The following is a 22,747-nucleotide window of genomic DNA, read 5'->3' as shown; positions in this document are numbered from 1 at the left end:
GGACATAGATCCCACCTCTCAATGGGAAGTGTGTCAAAGAATTTGCAGTCATATTTTAAAACCACCACAGTTCCCATTCTGAATCACTAAGGAGATCATGGCACTGCCCAACAAAGCCTTCCACTTGCCTTAGCAGTGACTCTCAAGTGAACATAGTACCATCTTACTGGTGGCTCAGGATCTCCTGAGGAGCAGTCCAGCCTTCCAGAAGTCTGTGTTCTTCAAAGTTCATGAGCTTATCCAACCAGGTAATTTTTATTCATGAGCACCAGAGAACATTAAAATAAAGTCATTTAAGACTTTAAAAGGATTTCTTTATGAAGATTAAGCAGTAGGAAGAGGGAATGGCCTAACGAAGATGATAGAAAACTTTCTGAAAAGCAATTTAGCTCTCTGCATCATAAGCTTTTGACCTACCAATGCCTCTTTTAGAATTCAATCTGGTAGGAGCTGGGGGAATCCAGAAAAAAAAATGTGTACCATAATTTTCATTTATAAAAAATGGACAGCTGAAATGTCCAACAATTAGGGCCTGGACAAGTAATATAAGGGAATACTATACAGTCAATGAAAGTGGTTATTTTTAAGACATTTAATGACATGGGGAAATGCTCATTTAATTTAAGTTGATAAAGCAAAACTCAGAAGTCATATGCAGTATGCATATTTTTTTGTTCTTTATTGCTGTATACACAGTGCCTAGAACAGTCCCTGGCAAATAATAATGCCTGGCTCAATAAATAATCACTAAATATATCATATATTTATATATGATATATATCATATATTTATATATGATATATATCATATATTTATATATGTATATATAATTTAGCATTTATAATATAGTCATTGAATAACTGAAATGACGGAGTGCTCACAATGTGTCAAGCTTTATGCTAAAGCTATATATGGTGTAACATAACATTTAATCTCACAATCCTTGTGAGACAGTTACTGACATCATCCCAATTTTTTCTTTTTATAGAGATGGAGACTCGTTCTGTCACTCAGGCTAGAGTGCAGTGGTATGGCCATAGCTCACTGCAGCCTCGAATTCCTGAGCTCAAGTGATCCTCCCACCTCAGCCTTCTGTGTAGCTGGGATTACAGACACAAGCCACCATGACCAGCCACCCCCAATTTTTCCAGATGAGGAAACTGAAAATCTGAAAGGATAACTGATTTTGCTTAAGGGCACATAGTTACTAAACGCCAGAACCAGGATTCAAACCCAGGCAGCATGATTCCAGAGGCCGAGCTCTTTAACAACATAGTATTACTTTATGCACAGTTTTGAACATGTAACGAGCAAAGACTGGGAAGAAAAACACCAGTACCTTATCTCTAAGTGGTAGGATATGAGGGAATTGGTATTTTCTTCTTTTGCTCTTCTTTATTTTCCAAATCCTTTACAATAATTATGTGTTGCTTTTGTGTTCAGATTTATAAAATAATTTTGCTTTTAACCAACCAAAGATTTTGGAGTTCTCAGTAATCATCCCCAGTCCTTGGAGTTCGCCACTTCGAACAGATTCACCCCCTCTGCAGTCCTAACCTGACGATATGCTCTGCTTCTCCCTCAGCAAACCTGCCTTGACTGCAAGCTGCCAGTGTAAACAGCACTTTTGGCTGACGTTTGAGTTAACTGTGTCCCTTTGCAGCTTTCCTTGCTAATCTCTGCTCTAAGTACCCTGTTCTGCCTTTGCCACCTAGGCACTCTGCCTCCTGGCAAATCATATTCCTCATGCTCTATCTTCATCTTTCATTCTCTCAGAGCCTACAGGCTTAGGATGATGTCATAGCAATACCCAGTGCGACAGTTAGGGGATGAGAAGGGAGCCTGTGTACAGAGTCCTTGCAGCACACAGGATTCAGGGACAAGCCACAACAGCCTTCTCTTTCCTCTGACTTCTTCACATCTCCATTCAATTACAGACCCCAAGCTAATCACACTACTCTAATAAGGCCCTGATCAATGCTAAGGGTTATTTTATGATTCCTGTAGGTTGTATTTCTGTTATTATTACACATCACAGCATTGCATTAGCTTTCAAAAAGCAACCAGCATTGATTTGCTGACTCACTCTACGGCCTCCTATGACGCCCAGATCTTCCATTATGCTTGCATCTTTAGGCAAAGAGAGAATTAATTTCCTCCCCAGTCCTCTGTAAGAGGTTCCTGTTCACTAGCCACTCCCAATCTTCCCTCCAGCCTCAGTACTGCAATTGGAGAAGTATGGAAAGCAACAAAACTCTGAGTCCATTTGTCAAACCCCCAGCCACACGAAAACAAAGCAAAACAAAGGTGTCATAAGTAAACTAAAGGCTCTGGGCTGGCCTACTTTCCAGCAGATCTCTCCAACTTTTGTTTTAAAAAGTCGGGTAGCCAAAAGTACAGTTTATGTTATAGGTTGTAAATTAACAGAGTAGGATAGTCAAGAGTTTAAGCTATGGAGTCAGAGAGATCTGGATTCAAAATCCAGCTCTATAGCCCCATAGCCAAGTCACTTTTCCTCTTAAGCTCTCAGTTTTGCCACATGCAAAATGGGAGTAATTATAGTAAGCTAGTTCTGCTAAACTGTGACATATGTAGTCCTAAAAATTTCCACACTGTGTAGAATTGTGCATTAAAAGTCAGAGGGTTTGTGGGGAAAAAATGGCTTTAGAGGTACAACACTCAAAAACTTCATCATCAAAGCATTTCAAAAGATAAGAACCTAATGAAAACAGCATCACAGTTTTGCAGATAAATGCCACAATAAATGTGGAACTTTAAAAAGATCTGAAGTTTGCTTGTGGAAGTGACTCTTGGAAGAGTCACAGTTTGTTAGTTCTTGTGAAGTAGTGAAAGGAAGGTGATCTGAAATCAAAGAGAAGTTGTAACAGCAGATGTGGCCCAGTGTGGCTCATCCCACACATCTTGGTGAACTGAGGTAGCTGGTAAATGTTGTATGTGTGTGTGTGTATGTGTGTGTGTGTGTGTGTACGCAGGAAATGCCCATGCTTTGTGTTTTCCTACCTGGTTCAATTCAGCTGGGTAACAGTTTCTTGTGTTCACTTAACTGTTTCTTGTGGAAGAAATTGCCCATAAGCAAACAAAAAGTTCATGTTATGCTCAAATTGTTCCCTAATGTTGTCAATCACATAAAGCAAATTCACATTTTTCAAAACAAGAGTTATAGCAGAACTAACTGTACCAACCTTCCCGGCTAGAGAAAATTACATGAAATAATGCCTTGGATAATGCTTTTAGCAAAAGGCCTGGTGCACAGTAAGCTCTCAATAAATGATAGCTGCAGGTATCAAAAGCAGCAGTAGAATGTTCAAACATATGGAACTCTCCAGTGCCTGCAGGTGGAACCTGGAACTGCCTTGATATGAGTTTTCCTTCACACATCTGATGAGAGGCAATGGAAGCCCTGTAAAGGTCAGCTCTGTTAGGAGTCACCTCTCTTCACACCCCGCCTGCCAATCAAGTGCCTGTGACATTTGCAACGAAGTATATGACTCTCTCCTTACAGCCCTAGTGTGCCAGACAGTGGCAAGGCAGTGTAGGACCTACAAGAGGAGTCAAGGACTCAGCTTATTCTCTAATGATCGGTGAGAAGGATAAGGCATGATAAAGACCAGAGTGGGCTGACTGGAGGGTCTCCAATAAACAATCGAGAGATACTGTAGGTTCTGGAGCAGGGCATTGACAGGATTAAAGCCATGTTTTAGAGCAGATGTCAGCAAGCATTTTCTGTTAAAGGCCAGATAGTAAGTTTTTAGGCTTTGTAAACCAGCTGATCTCTGTCAAAAGCAATCAAATGTGCCATTGTAATGTGAAAACAGCAACACATACACCAGTGAACATGGCTGTGATCCAGTAAAACTTCATATCCAACACAGACAGTGGGCAGGCATGCAAGCTGTAGTTTGCCAACCTTTGTTTTAGCAATCCTGTCTAATAGAAACAGAATTTGTGCCACAAATGCAAGCCACATAATTAATTATAAACTTTTCTAGTAGCCACTCTTTAAAAAGTCAAAAGGGGCCGGGTACAGTGGCTCATGCCTGGAATCCCAACATTTTGGGAGGCCGAGGCGGATGGATCACCTGAGATCAGGAGCTCAAAACCAGCCTCACCACCATGGTGAAATCCCTTCTGTACTAAAAATACAAAAATTAGCCAGGTGCGGTGGCAGGTGCCTGTATTCCCAACCACTCGAGAGGCTGAGGCAGGAGAATTGCTTGAACCCGGGAGGTGGAAGTTGCAGTGAGCCAAGATCACGCCACTGCACTCCAGCCTGGGTGACAAAGTGAGACTCTGTCTCAAAAAGTAAATAAATAAATAAATAAATAAAGTAGTCAAAAGAAAGAGGTGAAATTAGATTTAACAATATATTATATTTAAACCAATATAGTTGACCCTTGAACAATGAATGCAGTGCTTAGGGGAACTGACCCTAACCACATATAACTTTTGACTCTCCCAGAACATTACTAATAGCCTACTCTTGATTGGAAGGATTACCAATAACGCTGACAGTCGATTAACACATATTTTGTATGTTATATGTATTATATGCTATTTTCTTATAATAAAGTAAGCTAGAGCAAGGAAAAATTATTAATAAGATCATTAAGAAAAAGAAAGTATACTTACTATTTCCTAAGTGGAAAGGGATCATCAAAAAGGTATTCATCCTTATTGTCTTCACATTGAGTAGGCTGAGGAGGAGGAGAAAGAAGAGGGGTTGGTTTTGTCTCACAGGTGGCAGAGATGGAAGAAAATCTATGTATAAGTAGACCTGTGCAGTTCAAATCAGTATTGTTCAAGGGTTAACTGTATATCCAAAATGTTATCATTTCAATGTGTAATGAACCAAAAATTATTGATAAGATGTTTTACATTTTTTTTTATCACACTAGGTCTTCACAATCTGTTATGAATTGAATTGTGTCCCCTCAGTAGATATTGAAGTCTTTACCTCTAGTACGTGTGAATGGATCTTATTTGGAAATAGGATCTTTGCAGATGATCAAGATGAGATCATTAGGTTGGGCCCTGATCTAAAATGACATGTGTCCTTATGAAAAGGGGAAATTTGGACACAGATACAGACATGCACATGGGGAGAACACCATGTGAAAATGAAAGCAGAGATCAGCGTAATGTTTCTACAAGCCAAAGAAAGCCACAGATTACCAGCAAACCACCAGAAGCTACAGGAGAAGCATTAAACAGATTCTCCCTCACACCCCTCAGATAGAACCAATCTTGTCAGCTCTTTGACCTTGGACTTCTAAGCCTAAAGGACTGTGAGACAATACATTTCTCCTATTTTAAGTCACTCAGTGTGTGGTACTTTGTTATGGCAACTCCAACAAATTAATACAAAATCCAAGTCTGTGTATTTTACACTTTCAGCACAACTTAATTCATCCTAACCACATTATAAGTGCTCAACACCATCCATGGCTAGCAGTCACCAGATTGGACAATGATGTAGCTTGAGAAAGAGCAATTTGGTTACCCCAAAAGTGGTCATTACCATGAGAAGAGAAAGGAGACAGAGATATAGGGAGCTTAGGTTTAAATGTAGACAAAGAACTTTTTTAAAGCCTTAACCTTCCTTGAAAACGTATTAAATGAGATGGTGCTAGGAGTTTACTTTCTCTCATCTCTTTGGGAGCTCTCAGGAAGTGACCATGGCACAGGCAAAGAATTCTCTATTTTCCTTTTTTTTTTAATCTTTTTATTTTTATTATTATTATTATTATACTTTAAGTTCTAGGGTACATGTGCATAATGTGCAGGTTTGTTACATATGTATACTTGTGCCATGTTGGTGTGCTGCACCCATCAACTCGTCAGCACCCATCAACTTGTCATTTACATCAGGTATAACTCCCAGTGCAATCCCTCCCCCCTCCCCCCTCCCCATGATAGGCCCCGGTGTGTGATGTTCCCCTTCCCGAGTCCAAGTGATCTCATTGTTCAGTTCCCACCTATGAGTGAGAACATGTGGTGTTTGGTTTTCTGTTCTTGCGATAGTTTGCTGAGAATGATGGTTTCCAGCTGCATCCATGTCCCTACAAAGGACACAAACTCATCCTTTTTTATGGCTGCATAGTATTCCATGGTGTATATGTGCCACATTTTCTTAATCCAGTCTGTCACTGATGGACATTTGGGTTGATTCCAAGTCTTTGCTATTGTGAATAGTGCTGCAATAAACATACGTGTGCATGTGTCTTTATAGCAGCATGATTTATAATCCTTTGGGTATATACCCAGTAATGGGATGGCTGGGTCATATGGTACTTCTAGTTCTAGATCCTTGAGGAATCACCATACTGTTTTCCATAATGGTTGATATCCAGAACCTACAAAGAACTCAAACAAATTTACAAGAAAAAAACAAACATCCCCATCAGAAAGTGGGCAAAGGATATGATCAGACATTTCTCAAAAGAAGACATTTATACAGCCAACAGACACATGAAAAAATGCTCATCATCACTGGCCATCAGAGAAATGCAAATCAAAACCACAATGAGATACCATCTCACACCAGTTAGAATGGCAATCATTAAAAAGTCAGGAAACAACAAGTGCTGGAGACGATGTGGAGAAATAGGAACACTTTTACACTGTTGGTGGGATTGCTCTATTTTCTTTGGCCAAAATTATCTCATCCTAGAGCTCTGTTTTTGTTTCTGTGGTATGTGATCATTTTTGTATCCCAACTGATTTCCTCTGGACTCAATATGTGATATTTTTCCCTTGAAGTAATTTGGCAGTTTCATCATTTTATTCATCTTACATTACCCTTTAACTGTACTAGTGCATGTAATATATCACCCAAAGTGACAGGGAGATTGTAACAGGAAGTCCAACTCCATCTTTTGTATTTAACAGCTGACAGCTTTTGAGCTCCCCACTCCCCTTTTCCCGTTTTGCCCCACATCTAGGTAAGTCAATAAGAAAGCCCAAACACTCCCTCCCTTTGTGCCAGTAAGGAAGCTCAAACCAAAAACAAAAAAACAACTCTGGCCCACATGCACAGAACTTCCCTCCGACTCCACTCCTAACCACACGAAAAACCAGAGCCATTCATCCCTCTTTTACTTCAGCCCAATGGACAGACTTGAGTGCTTTCCCTAATCTCTCCAGAAAACCTCATGATGTGAATAATAAACCATTTCATACCCTCGTGGTACATGTGTGGCATCATCAGTCTCAAGATCCAAACTCTTGGGTAGGGGTAAGGGACTTGGCCTTCCTCTCTGATAATAAACCTCAAGACCGTTGGTGCTGAGAGCTGGATGGTCTAAGAGATGACTATTCCCTCCTGGAGGGCTTTCTTCTCTTGCTTTCAGTTTACTAACTGGCTCTGCAGCCTACTGGCAAGCATGCACTCAGAGGTGCTGCCTGAGTGTGCTCTTTGAGCTGTGCTCCTGCCCGCTAGTAAGTTTGTGTTAGAGTTGTTGCCCTAAGTCAGAAGTTTTGCATTTAGGGACAAGAGTACAGGATTGCAGCCCTCCCTAAAGTGGCCCCAGTTTTGGTATCTCAGCCCGAGCCTATCTGTTTCAGATTGAATCATGTGTCTCAATTTCAGCACAAACTGTGCCTGATGCTAGACTCAAGGAGATGACTCTTACGCTGTGTCTATTGGTTGTGTGTTTCAGCCAGGCATTGTTCCCATTCCATAGAATGTTCAAGAAAAAGATGGATACCATGTGCAATATACAGGCCCATCAGGCGGTCATGGGTGATTGCTGGTTTGAGGAAGAAAATAGTTAGTCACTATGTCGAGTGCTGAGGTCACATTCTTAAAAGAAGATGGCTCATTGGGACCTCAAGTGCTTCTAGTGCAACAAAGATCCTGATCCTCAGAATTATGAGGTGAAACACCCATGACAGAAACCCTTATGAAAAGCACTCTAAATGTTTTTCTCCTACTCCTCCTAAAGAGCCAGAGGACACCATCCCCCTATTGGACAATTGTAAAATGGACCAATGAAGACTCTAGGTGCTATTGAGAGCCACAGCTGATCAACATGCCAAGTAGTTAATTCAAACTTGACTTAAGTTTAGTGTACCTTGACCCAATGAAATAATAATTGTCATATTAAAGGCCCCTAACCCTGATGATACTGATTTGGGACTCTCTGGAGGAAGAAATTTATGAACATGATCAGAGACAACCCCTTTCCCCCCATAAGGTATATCTGGTTACCACCAAAACAAAAACAACAACAAAACAAAAAAGTAATATAAAGTGAGGAAAGAGTAGCTGACGCAGAGGTTTGCAGTTTGACCAAATTGTATATCCAAAATTTACTAAAATAATTTATGCAACAGAAAAATGAAAGAGTGCTGATTGGCTTTTGCACCTCTAACACATAGGTTCTAAATTAACTTTAACATCTGCTGAAATGCACCAATTGGCAAACTTTCATGGCCTCAATTGATACTAGGGCTCAAATCATAGTTATACCTGGAGGTCCTCTAAATTTAGATGTGGGATCTTATATTCACTTAAGGAAGTTACCAGATATAAAAATAGAAAACAAACAGGTATGTTTCACCTTAACCATCAAGAACTACTGCCTTAACTAAATTCCCCATGGTCATAGTGCTCATTGCCCTACATAGCTGGACCCCCTCAGCACCCACATCATTAAATGAAGCCCAATATCTTTCAGACATTTTTGATTCTGGAGGTAACATATTCTGTGTTTGCAATTTTTGCTTAAGTTCACTTATACTGTTACTTGCAAATCAGCCCATCTTGTATGGGACCTCCTGCTACAAAAAGCTCCAGAATCTGTCTAAACTGCAATGGCAGTTCCATTAGTGCCCTCCAAAGAGTTCTTCACTGTAGAGGTTTTAGCAACCTCTTCTGTCTTGTGGAGTCTCTGGACCACCTATGATGACCATAAGTTGTCTGTGGGCTGCTAATGAGAAAAAAAAAAAAACCTACTCTCCTCAGCCCCACACTACATACCATTAGAGCAACAACTGCTGGCTGCATACTATGCCGTTTTGGAGATGGAGACTCTGACAGGAGGCTCTGTGCACCCAGCTGCCCATTATGCTTTTGATTGTGGGGGCAGCACCCCTCCTTATTGAAATGAAAATGATACTTACATGACGGAGCCACACCTGGGTCCTCTGGCATATTCCACTGAAAGGATGGGGTGGCCTCTCCTGTCCCCAGTCCCTTAAGAGATGCAAAGGAGATTACCCATGTTTCAGATGCAATGATCACATGGGGAGCCCCTTGGGATCAACTAGATGCTCAGAAAAGGGAGTCTGTACACCTTACACATGGCAGTGTTGCTGGAAAGCTGCTGCTGTCTATCTCCTACCCTGGATGTCCCTGATCAAGGACATTGCCAACAATCTGGCCATCTGGTCTAAACAATGGCACCTAAGATCCCTTATCCAAAGTTTCCCCCTTTAAGACAAAGAATTCTGGAAATTTATTCCCTCACAAATATCCAAAATACAAATCAAGCACATATTTAACACCATAATACAAGGCCTCACCAAGGAACTCATTATCCTCTTCAGAGTTCCAGACATCACTGACAGTGACCAAGGCACTCATTTCACTTCTCAGAATACACAATGCTGGTATCTTAAACAAGATATTCAAAGAAACATTCACCTCCTTTACTGGTCTCAGGCTGCAGGCCTCATAGAGTACCATAATGGCTTACTTAAACAAGTTCAAATTCAAGTAAATAAAACATGACACAATTCAGTCATCAGTGAAACATCAGAGGGGAATTGCAACAGAGTCTCACTTCGATTTTGATGTTTCACTGCTAACAGCTTTCAATCCCAACTATCCCCTTTCCCTTTTTCCCCATATTTGAGCAAGCCCATACGAAAGTCTAGGCAATATTTCCCTTGGAGCCCATGGGGAAGTTCAAACCATGCAAACCTCAGCCCATGCATGTGAACTTCCACCCCAACCCCATGCCTTAACTACAATAAAAATCAAAGCCACTAGCCCCTTCCTTTATTCAACCCCATTGGGTGTCTGCTCTTGGACCTGTTTGGGGGCCTGCCCTGCTCTCCCAAGAAAGCCTCATGATGCAAGTATGCCTTTTCATATTTCTTGGTGCATGTGTGACATCATCAGCCTCAACTCCCAAACCAATTAGGGGTAAAGGGTTGATCCCACCCTCCTTAAGGCAACCACTAGACAGACATTCTAATTAACAAACATTATAAAGCATACCATCATGTTTCTAATGAAAGCTAACCCCACCTCCAGCAGAAATTGACTTTTAGTTACAAAGGGGATTTTCTCAATTGTATTTGTGAAGGAAGAAGACATTTTAGAAGCTTACATAACACGTCACATAGCTCCCCCACTCCCACTTAGCTACAGATTAATTTCCCCTTAAATGTATTCGCAAAAGCTGACTTTTCCAGTCAGGCAGAAAAGAATACAAGATTCAAAGCCGTCATCTGTACAGAAATCCTGATAAAGAGTTTAAAGAACTGCAATGTCACAGCTCCCCTCAGATTGTTAATCCTTGAAAAGGGGAGTCTACATCGTCCAAGCAAGCTTTGTTAATACTATAACTGTCACACATTTGACCAACAACAACAAAAAAAAAAGCAGCAGCAGTAAGATTGAAGTTCTACGTAGGTTTTATAGAACGGAGGCTCTGTAAGACGTGTAGTGAAAATGATATTGACAAACACCATAGCAACCAAAACTGCTTGTTGCCTTATGAAAATTAAAATCTTCCTGATAGTCAGGCATTCGGTGTGTGCCCATAAATGAGTACATGAATAAAAAGGCTCCCTTGGAATAAAAATCCATTCCATCATTGCTAACACTGTTCAGGAAAGGGGAAACTGTGATTCTAAAAATCTCTTTTTCTCAGTCTAATCCTGCACAGAAGATACCAATTTCGGCTTTCACTGAAAACAGTAAGAAGAAATCTGTATTTATGCGAGAATGTGAAGCAGAAAGATGCCTCCAGAAGCATCCACTTAACTGCCTGCCCATCAGCGGGGTTGTGCTCCCAGGCAAGGCTCTTTAGAAATACTGTGTTTCCACAGAATGGGATTTCATTTTCTCCCTTTGCTAAACACTGATCACAGCCCTCACTCAGAGTTCTTACTGAGTCTAACTTCCGTTCTTCTTGCTTCTTCTGTCAGTGCTTCTCATTCTTTTGGAGATTGTTTTCCTTACACCCAGTTGGTAGATTTGATGATGGTTCAGCATCCTGTCAACTTTGGGATAAGTCCTCAGCTCTTTAATCCAGCCTGGTCCATAGGTTAGCAAACTCAGAAGCATTCCTATTCAATCACCGTGCTCACCCTAGCACTAGTCCCCTTGAACCTGAATGCTCCTCTCTCTCTTTCCTAGGAGTTGCTGCACTTCACTATTCTCATGGAAAAGGAATTCTAGTGGACAGGTGTTTTCTCCTTCTACTGCACCCCCACCCCCACCTCAAATCAACAGGTTCTCAGGATCCACAATCTCACCAAAAGCAGAAAGAACAACAACTTAAACTCTTCTTATGAGCTTCCCACTTGATGAACCTCTCTGATCCTCACTCAGCCCTATAGGTAGTGGTTGTCCATTTCCACATGAGGAAACTGAGGCTCTGAGTCCTAGGGAAACCACTCAAAGTACTAGTACTTGGGAGAAGGAAGAGTCCAAACTTTAACTCCTAGTTGCCAAATGTGCCCCAGGGGCCTCAGGCTAGCCCAACTCCCCACCCACCATCCAGCCTGGAGATCCAGATCACTCCTTCCCTCCCACCTTGAAAAGTGCTGGTGACACGAATGAGAATACCCGATAGCCCTTTCTGGGAGTCCAGCCTACCAACCCAACTGAAGAAGGCCTAGCACAGAAAACAAACAAACTAACCATGCAGAGGTCCGCCCCTCAGGCCCTCTGCCTACTTCTCTCAGGGGTCTTGCCTACTTCCCTCTAAGTCAAAGATACATGGGTCTCTGCTAAGTCATGAGCAGGGGGAATCTTCTTTGATATTTGGCCTACTCTTCCCTCCCAATTCTTCTACTTGCAAGGAAGTTGCACGGTTGCAGAGAGGAGCAAGCATTTGAAAACTGACAGAAGAAATCAAGTTTAAACCTTGGATTTTGCACATGTGGGACAATAGAATTTAAGATGTAGAGAGTATGTGCAGTTGGCTCCACAGCTCAGGAGTTAGAGCACTGGCCTTGTAAAATGTAGAGGATGTAAAAGGAGAAGAAGAAGAAGAAGAAGAAGAAGAAGAAGAAGAAGAAGAAGAAGAAGAAGAAGAAGAAGAAGAAGAAGAAGAAGAAGAAGAAAAACACACGTTTAAGAAGACCCACACAATATGAGTGCTGCTGTAAGCTTTGGATTGTTCAAAGGTGGCATGCAATGTTTTTTGCAATTGTATTTCTCTTATCATTTTCTCTCTCCAACCTCTTACAAATCTGCCTTTCACAGAAAACACATTTAGTAATGGGTACTGAATTGGAATATTCTACTTGTGATAAACCTGTCCTACCGAGTTTACATAAAAGGAGAGGGGAGAAGGAAAAAAAAAAACTCAAATAAGAGAAGATAATGCCATAATTCAAACAATAATAATTCTTCTTACTTTGTAGTTTAAAACATTTTAACATTTGAAGGGATGAATACATGTTCTCGCAGCCTCTGCTATTCAATAGTAAAACTCATTAGGTGGCAACAGAGAGAAATCTTGGTGTCATTAAGAACACAGAGAAGGGGGGAAATGAAGGCCAGTGTTACAAGCCCCATGGCCAAATTCAGAAATGAATGACAATTAAATTGCCTTTCAAAGTGCTCTCTCGATCCAGACACACGTTTTGAATCCCATCCACATTTGCAGAGGGAAGAGGTAGACAACGCCTGGAATGTTGTCTTTCAGAAGTATTAATGATGCACTATAAATTTCATCCACGTATTAATGATAATTCAGTCCTCATTAAGCGCCCCTGCCGATAGCAACCCACATTTTGGCACAGCAGGCCCTGGCAAATTTATTTTCCCTTGGTTAAATCCAGTTTACTCTAACAGTTTGCCAAGCAATAGACAGAAGCTGCGTAGGGGGTAGAAATCGATGTCTATGTCTGACCAAACACCGGGTTTTCTAAAACTGCAGCGCCCGCGCGCGAGCGGCACGCGGGCATCTTCCTGGCATCCGAGGAGATGGAGCTGCACCTGGGGCCACCGGGTTACGTTTAGTGATGGGTAGACTGCCCCTTTCTCCTCTCAGTGCTTCTCCTAACAAAAATGGTCGCGAGGGCAGCAGATGACAGCTGGGAGGGCGCTACGAGATGGGGGCTCGCACCTCGAGTTGAGTTAGGGGTGTTGGTGACCCTTGCTGAATCCTATCGCAGGCGCTGCTCTCTAGAGGAGACGGCGCCCTCGGGGACAGGTGCTGCAAAGTGAAGAACCGACAGAGTCCCCCGTTTTAGTAACCTCTTGGCTAAAGAAATAAAAATAAATAAATAAATAAATAAATAAATAAACAAACAAACAAGAAGCGATCTCGGATCTGCGTCTTATGAGTCTGTGGGGGGTGGTCAGGACACCCAGGAATGAAGGTTAGGGTGTGCGGCGGTGCCAAGGGATCTTCACAAACACCCTTGGTGGGGCCGGGAGAGCTGGGGCAGCGGGCACCAGCGCAGTGACAGCTCTTGGGCACCAGAGGGCGCCGTGCGCGCAGTTTGCTTTCGCCGCGAGCCGGGAGAGGGCGGGGTCAGGGGCCTCCCAGAGGGTGGGAGCAGGAGCGAGTCTCTACAAGCCCACTCCAACCTCCGCTAGTCGCCCGCACCGCCCGCAGGGCACCCCTGGGCGGCCCAGGGGGAGGGACCTGCACTTGTCGGGAACATCCGACCAGATAATATCTGACGACAACTCAGCAAAACGCAAATGAAGGAGGGGGAAGCATCCATAACACCTACGGCAACTCAACCAAATGTCATTTTTAAACTGCTAAGGATGAGCAATTGCCGTCAGACCCCATCCTGCGGCACCTCACAATCACCCAGAGCTGGCGATGTCCGGAGGTATGCCCGCCTGGAAGATGGGGAGGTCCCACACACCGCAGGGGGCTTCCTGTGTGGGACGCCACTGAACTGCACCATCATCATAGCAATAGTACCTACTACTTGCCCTCCGCTGCTGTGAGCACTTTCACACCAATCATTTGATCCTTAAAACAATGAGGTACTCTAGTTAGCCCCACTAGATAGTTCCCATGAGTTACTCTAGTTAGCCCCACTTTCCCCACTTACAGAAGAGAAATTAAGGCTCAGAGGGGTTCTAGAACCTCTCAAGTTCACACGGAACCCATGTTCTTTTTACTTCCCAGCACTGCCTCACTGATGGGAAGCACAGCTGTCCACATGGTTGCTTACACACTTCTTCAAACCAGCAGGAAATACGGGAGCTAAAAGTATGCATATGAGTTCATGAAAATAAAGCTGGCTCTAATCCGTGTTCACCTTGGAAACGTCCCCCCGCCCCCCAACGTTTCTCTGGTGTGCTTTGAATGCTGTATCTCAGGCTGGTTGAGGGAAGCCTTTTGCACTTGAGTTAGGAATTGATTGCACACACCAGGAGCTGCAGCGGCCCCCGACACCCAAAGCCTTTTCCTTGGGACTCGGGCATGGGCTTTCGCCAGGATTTGCAAGATCTGCTTTCTGTGCACAGAGGAACGAAAAATGTCCAGTTGGCCCCGAGGTGTCACCAAGCACACTGGTATGAACTGCTGATGCTAGGGTCTTAGCTGCTCCCAGAAGCCCTCAGCCCACATCATCTTCTTCTATCTCTGACCTTCCCCCAGCATTTGATGTATGAACCACTTTATAGCAACTTGCTTGTTTCCATCTCCTGTTCTCTGATTCTCTCCTGTGTGTCTGTCTCCCCAGTGGGCTGATGAGAACCACAGGAGCAGAAACCATGTCAGCATTGGGCACATAGCAGCTCTCAGAGAGTTGTGAAATTGAATTATGCTGCGTCTCTACTTACAACATCTACCACTTTCCACTAAGTAAAAAAGATAGACTTGTTTGCTTTTTTTTTTGGTTTTTAAGCTTGTTTACTTCAAACAGTGAGGCCTGCTGACAGGTATAGTTTATAAAAAGACCACTGAATTTGTGAAAATGTGAATCATTTCCTTCGCACAGTGCAATGTGCACTTCATCCTCTCTTCTCATTTGCATCCCTGTTTCATCTGTCTTTTGCACCCGTGTTTTGATAACAGGTACTCACCTATGCTATAGGAAGCCAAATACAAAGTATTGGGGTTTTTGGTTTGTTTGCTTTTTTCTTGTTTGTTTGTTTGTTTGTTTTTATGAGATGGAGTCTCACTCTATCGCCCAGGCTGGAGTGCAGTGGTGTGATCTCAGGTCATCGCAACCTCTGCCACCTGGGTTCAAGCGATTCTCCTGCCTCAGCCTCTTGAGTAGCTGAGATTACAGGTGCCTGCCACAGCGACTGGCTAATTTTTGTATTTTTAGTACAGATGGGGTTTCACCATCTTGGCCAGGCTGTTCTTGAACTGACTTCATGATCCTCCCTCCTCCGCCTCCCAAAGTGCTGAGATTATAGGCATGAGCCACCACACCCGGCCAATACAAAGTAATGTGAAAAGGAAACACTGCCATCCAGCAGATTCCCATCTTCTCCACCAGTTGCTAGAATGTACTTAGACTGTTCCGTAAAATCAGACCTGCTGGGCTAGATATCCCCCAACTCCCGCATAATGCAGTACCCAAACTGGCTGTTACTGGTAAGAAATGGAAAGACAGGTAATGAATGAGGGGGAGTGAGGGAGGATTAATGAGGAAACAAGAAGATAAAAGACAGAGTGTGGAGGGGATGGTGTGGAGAGGAGACATTGGAAAGTCAGAAAGCAACAAGGAGTATGGATTTTACAGGATCCAATAACTGAGGAGACTGAGGAAAGTTATAATAGTATGGATATAAGAAGTTGAGTATGGAGCTGGGTGTGGTGGCTCATGCCTGTAATCCTAGTACTTTGGTAGGCTGAGGCTGGTGGATCACTTGAGGTTAGGAGTTTGAAACCAGCGTGGCGAAAATGGTGAATTCCCATCTCTACCAAAAAAAAAATGCTGGGACATTGTAGTGCTTGCCTGTAGTCCCAGTTACTCTGGAGGCTGAGGCAGGAGAATCACTTGAACCCAGGAGGCAGAGGTTGCAGTGAGCTGAGATTGTGCCACTGCACTGCAGCCTGGGTGACAGAGCAAAACTCCATCTAAAAAAAAAAAAAAGAAGAAATTCAGTATGCATATTACATAACCCAAGAAGTGGGCCTCTGGGAAGGCCTGGAGGGGCGGGACTTCTTGCTAGACCATGCTTACCACCCAAGTAGCTCCATCCAAAACACACACATATGCAGAAATGTCATGATGATGGAGTTTCCAGATCCTCCCACCTGTCCAGAGTTTCCAGATCCTTCCCTCTGCACCCCTCACCAACACCCCCAGCCAATGCTGAGCTGCTACCTCGGCTTAAACATGAGTTCCTCAGGCTAGTTAGGTCCTTTGGATTGAAAGGGACAGCGAGTCTCATTCAGGCTGCATTTAGAAAGGGTCCACCTCATGAATGAAAGAATCTAGTCAATGATGCCCGGTAGCTGCTAACATCACAAAAAGAGAGACGACCAGATATCATGCATCTCCTGATGACACTGTTGCACATAACTCCGTTTCTGAAGGAATCTTGCCAGAAGGCAAATGTGAATCTCATCAAGCCTTAACCCAACTACCAATTTACAGAAAATACAACGGACAGAGGAACACAGTAAGAGACATTACAGAGATGCAATTAGCAAGATCCAGACTATGGGAAACTCTACAGAACAAATGGTCTCATTTCTTCAACAAATAGATTGGATAGAGAGAGAGAGAGACGGAGGAAGGGGAACGTATAGATTTAAAAAAATGCTTAAAATACATATCAACCAATCACAATATGTACAGCTTATTTCGATCCTGATTCTAACCAACTGTAAAACAATCTTAAATCCTACGCCATTTAAGAGATAATTGGAAATTTTAACATTCATTGGATCATTTATGACATTAAAGATTTATTGTTAATTATTTCACATGTGATAATGGTGTTGTGTTTGTCTTTTTAAAAGACTGCTGTGTTTAATGTAAAGGTACACACCGCAGTATTCACAGATGAAATGATATGATATCAGGGGTTTGCTTCAAACTGCTCTAGAAGTGAATATTTATAATAACATTGTTCATAATAGCCAAAAAGTAGAAACAACATAAATGTTCATCAACTGGTGAATGGATAGACAAAATGTGGTATATCCATACAATGAATTATTCAGCCACAAAAAGGAATGAAGGGTTGATACATTCTATAATGTGGCTGTACCTCGAAAACATTATGCTAAGTGTAAGAAACTAGGTGCACAAGATTACATGTTGTATTATTCCATTTCATATAAAATGCCCAGAAAAGGCAAATCTGTAGAGACAGAGAGCAGGTAAGTGGTTGCCAGGGGCTCAGGATGGGAAGGGGAGTGAAGGAAAATGGACACAGGGAATCTTTTCAACACGATAAAAATATTCCAAAACTGAATTGTGGTGATATTTGTGCAACTCTGTGAAGTTACTAAAAGACACTTAGAAGGGGTGAATTTTATAGTATGTAAATTATGTCTCAATAAAGCTGTTTTGATTTTAGTGCTCCAGAGGATAGGAGGAGTGGGTGGGAATTAAATGAAACAAGATTGCCCATGAGTCAGTAATCACTTAAGCTGGGCGATGAGAACATGGGGTTTATTAAGCTATTGTCTTTAATTTTGCATATGCTTGAAAATTTCCACAATAAAAAATAAAAATTAAAAACTGAGATAGGGGCTTGGAAGTTGAAAGTCATCAGGAACTAAGTCTTCTCTGGAGGACTGCTTCTCTGTTTCTCTGCCTCATATGCCTCTCTCGGTATCTCTACATCTCCTGCCTATTGCCTTCCCACAACCAACTGACCAAGCCTCTTGGCATTCTCTAGCCCAAATGGCAAGGCCACTGTTAAGCAAAACCCTTGGTGCCAGCCTAGGTAGGAACCAGATGGCCATTTCTGATCCAAGCAACCCACACCAAAATCAAAAACAAAACTCACAAACACAATGATGTGACCCCAGTTTCCTGAGTAGGTGGCTATGGAATAGGCTATTTCATCTAAAATCAAAAGTTAAGCACAGAAGACACTAGTATGCCCCATATAGCCCCTATTCCTAGCATCCCTAGCATCCATGGATCATAAAATGAGCGATATCATTTCTAGAAATGCCTCTGCTGGACATGGCTCCAGCAGTTGAATCTGAGACTGAGAGCATCACCTGCAAAACAAGAGCGAACAAAAGTGATGGAAAGTGTCCCCAGCCAGTATTGGATAGCAAAGATGCGAAGAGAGGTCTAAAAAGAAAGAAAGGAAAAAAAAAAAAAACTTCTAGGCTGGGCATGGTGGCTCACACCTGCAATCCTAGCACTTTGAGAGGCCAAGGCAGGAGAATTGCTTGAGTCCAGGAGTTCAAGACCAACCTGACCAACATAGCGAGATCCCATCCCATAAAAAGAAAAAAAGAAAAAAGACATTTAATTTTTTAAAAAACAAAAACTTCGAAAGGAGCAGGCCTGTCTCTGCCTACTTGTGGAGTGGCAAGTAAGTGATAGTGAGTGGATCATTAGCAGCAGTTCACCCCCGCCACCTCCAAAGTGATTGATTTTAAACCGTTCCCGGGGTTATTTCCCCATGAGCGCATCCACAGCCACCCACAGAAGCAGCATGTTGCCCCAGGCAAAGAAAGAGCTACTTTTGAGCAGGGAAAGCTATTCAGCCTCCAAGCCCCATTGGTGTGTCCCACCTGAATACACGACTGGAAAAGCAGCACTACTCCTGTCACAATTACACTACAGCTGTCACTCCTGCTCTTGGGATGGGCCAATACCAAGAGTAAATTCATGATGCCAAGCGGATGCCCAAGGCTGACACAATTAATTTCAATTAGCTGACCCCCTTTTCCTCTGCCTACTGTCTCCAAAGGAGCTTTTCTATAATGGTACCAGACTAGCCAAAGCTCTTTCACAAACTCCTTGTCTTAGATCGTCACTCTCCATAATTGTTCACCACAGTGGTGTGTCCATCCAGCAGTCAACTCAGCTCAGCCTTTAGAAAGGACATTCTGTTGCAAAATGGACCAAGCCCAGTTATATTAAAGATGATCTGCCTACACCACACAACACCTCAGTGCTTTTTGCCCAGCTCCTTCCAATTTCCACTCTCTGGATCCCAACATCCCTCTCACATTTCTCCCACAGCTCCATGACACCCACAGAAAATCATGACATCTCCATCAAGAAATAAGACACCAGGGTGAGAGAGGTTCCCCCTAAGAACATTCCCTCTCCTCTATTGTTTACTTTTTCTTAGGCTCGCTTCTTTTGTAGGCCACTGGCTTTCTAAGTCTATTCATTTCACCCTCATTCAGACTGCCACTTTGCATTTCAACATACTTCCCCCTCAAATGAGCATTTATCTCACTGTTCACTTGGCTGTTTTTTAATAGATTTTGGGGGTTATAATAGAAAGCAGTGGAATCTCCTTCCAATTTGCCAATGACAGAAGCACTTGCCAGCCATTCCATGTCTACCAGGAATGCTTCCACCCGAGAAAGCTCCTTGACCTGAGAGGCTGTGAGAATCTACTCATTTGGACCTCATTCCCTCTCCTTTTTAATTGTTGGCATGGCTTAGCATAACTTTTCAGCTATAGAATTATAGTCCAAGAGCCAATGACTCCTTTCAAGGCTCTGGATCAATTCTGGTGGTTTGTTGATCAACCACACTTGTTCTAGTCCATGAAGTCAGAGTATAACCAAGCTGCAGGGGAGGCCACTGAGATCAGTACAGGCTAGGAGCCATATTCTAGAGCAAGGGTTTCTAGCCAGGGTCCCTGGACTCCAGATTCTATGGATTGCCTTCATAGGTCCATGAACCCCTTGCAATTGAGTGTGTGTGTGTGTGTGTGTCCGCATGCACGTATGCTATGCCCACTTTTCTATAGCTAGAGTTCCTAGCTTTTATCATGTTTCCAAAAAAGTCCCTAATCCAAACATAAACTAAAAAGGCAAAAATCACTATTCTCAAGAAACTCTAAGCTTGGTCAGCAGTGCTTCCCAGCACACTGTGGAAAAGGTTAGAGAGCCAGAGTACAGGGCTGGCCTGGTGGAACTGGGAATTTTAGGACCCTTTTCTCCAGAGCCAGATAGTCCCATCCACCAACCCAGATACGAACCCAGAGCTCAGGTTTCAGATACTGGAGGGGTCCAAAAATTTTGCCCAGGGCTGAGTCAGTCTGAACCTAACTCCTTAGTTATGGGCACTAATGAATGTTAACAAGGCAGTGATGCAAACTGAAGCACTGAGACCACATTTCTACATCCCCGTCCCTCCTGTAAGCCCGACCCCTCATTAAAATGAGGAAACTGAATCCAGAGAAGGAAAAGGACCCACCTTCTATCGTACAGACTGAATGTTTGTGTTTCCCCGAAGTTCATGTGTTGAAATCCTAATCCCCAATGTGACGATATGAGAAGGTCATTAGGAGGTCATTTGGAGGTCATTAGGTCACGAGGGTTAGGCCCTCATGAATAGGTTTAGTGTTCTTATAAAAGAAAACCCAGAAAGCTCTCTATCTCTCTTTCCACCATGTAAGGATACAAAAAGAAGACAGCAGTCTGCAACCCAGAAGAGAATCCTCCCCAGAGCTCTGTCATGCTGGCACTGGGATCTCAGACTTCTAGCCTCCAGAACTGTGAGAAATGGATTTCTGTTGTTTATAAGTCTCCCAGTCTATGGCGCTTTTTAACAACAGCCTAAACTGACTAAGACAGTGACTGAGACAGGCTAAAAGCCAGATTCTCGAACACCATAGATGATCTCAAAGCACCCACTGGCTTTATCCATCCTCTTCCTGAGCTCCTATGAAATATGGAGGCCTATGATCAGTAATTGGTACTCATCAGTTTAATTGAGAATAAAGTCCTCAAAAATGCTGATCCCAGCACAACCAGGGCCAGCAACCCAGTGGGAAAGGGAAAGTCAAAGAAATCCACCATATTCTTATTTACTTCATTCTAGCAAATAGAGCCTTGACCAAATGTAAACATTAGGAAAGAATTTGGAGTTAAACAAACGAGTCAATAACCACAAGAGGTCTGTAGACAGTTTCTAAAAAAGCATCTTATTGACAATCCAGGATATGCCAAGAGTCCAAAATCCCAGAAACCTGGAAACAACCATCTTTGAGCAACTAAATAGCCAAGTGAGACAGATGAGCATTGTGAAAAAGCTCATATGGAAATGTGGCTCAAGCAGAGGGAACGTAGACACTCCCCACAAGTAGAAAGTCAAAGGCAAACTAAAAATCAGGGAACACCAGTGGAACTGGAGAAGAACAAGGCAAGGTACCTGAAAGCCAAAGCCTAGATCCCATTGAGGTAGTCTAGGGAGAATGCCAGCAAGGCAATCCATCAGTGGGAAAAATCAACAGCTGGGAAAGCGGCTATGCTTGGCAGGCCAGGAAGTGATGGATACCAAACTGGATATCACTGGGATGTCCATTTCTCACAGCTCATTGAAACTGTCCATGCACTGAACCAGATAGGAGCAAATGCTGTGGATGTCCAAGGCCTAAAGAATAGCCTAAATACGCACCCTTCACTAGGACTGAGGGCTAAAATGTTCTCATGAAAGTAGGTCAATAGGTACAGCTTGTCCTTACCGAGGGCCCACATGACAAAGACTGGAACCTTGCCAATACGAGTTCCATTCATAAGATAGATTTCTAAAGAGATTCCAGGGTACAATCCGGCAAACACGTGATTTTTGTAACAAAAGATGGGCTCAATGACCACTTGGACAACATTTTACACAAGTGGTAGTCATGCCTGACCTATCTATTGAAAGTTTTAAATGGTGAAAACACACATAGATAAAAAAGGGAACATGAAAACATAGTGCCAAATCATTATGGGATTGAGGTGTGGTTTTATCATGAATAAGCAACGGGCATAGGGACAGGGAACAGAGGAATAAACCTGATCTTCTCTAGGGAGAGAAGTGTAGACACTATGGCCTCCCATCAAAGACTGGTGGAGAGATATGTCTTATTTGACTTACCCAAAAATTATGTGGAAGATAATCAGCCTAGTAAAAACTCCAGGTTTCCAGGCAACACCCAACCTTTCTGGGTAGTAACATGTTAAGCTCTTTAGATTAAACTGCAGGAAGATGCTGAGAGGCTGTGTGAGTGGGCTGGAAAGTAGCAGGTGAGCATCAGTGTAGGCAAGTGTAACATAACGCACTGAGAAAAAGAATCCCATTAACCACTCAAAATAACACACCAAGCAATCAAGCCTCCTTTGTACAAATCCTCAGGACATCTGCATCAAAAATGAAAGGGCCAATTTTTCTATTAGACAAATTGAGTAATACAGAGGTCATCCAGCTCAGACTCCTCCCCAGAGAGATGAGGATATGAAGACCTAGAGCAAGAGCCAGGATTTGAACCCAGGCCAGAACGCTTTGTTCAAGACCACAGTCCCTGGATGAGATTATCAGCCTTTAAGCATCAGCAGACAGATTAAGGGTCTTGGAAACAGTGGATGTAATGGAGGGATCATGGGTTGCCATGTCAGATATATTCAAA

At 42.9% G+C, this 22,747-nt stretch overlaps 1 long non-coding RNA gene across 1 annotated transcript in view; it reads right to left on the bottom strand.

Moving 5' to 3' along the window:
* Positions 1–22,747, bottom strand: part of LOC144338742 (uncharacterized) — a 38,245-nt gene that overhangs the window by 5,722 nt on the left and 9,776 nt on the right. Inside the window, exon 3 of the long non-coding RNA XR_013413090.1 lies at positions 4,651–4,715. This is a non-coding gene — a long non-coding RNA (uncharacterized LOC144338742). The remainder of the gene's footprint in view (positions 1–4,650; positions 4,716–22,747) is intronic.

Source organism: Macaca mulatta, chromosome X, assembly GCF_049350105.2.
Source record: "Macaca mulatta isolate MMU2019108-1 chromosome X, T2T-MMU8v2.0, whole genome shotgun sequence".
NCBI classification, from domain to species: domain Eukaryota; kingdom Metazoa; phylum Chordata; class Mammalia; order Primates; family Cercopithecidae; genus Macaca; species Macaca mulatta.
Note: the sequence above shows the minus strand (reverse complement) of the source record. Positions and strands in the feature narration are given on the sequence as shown.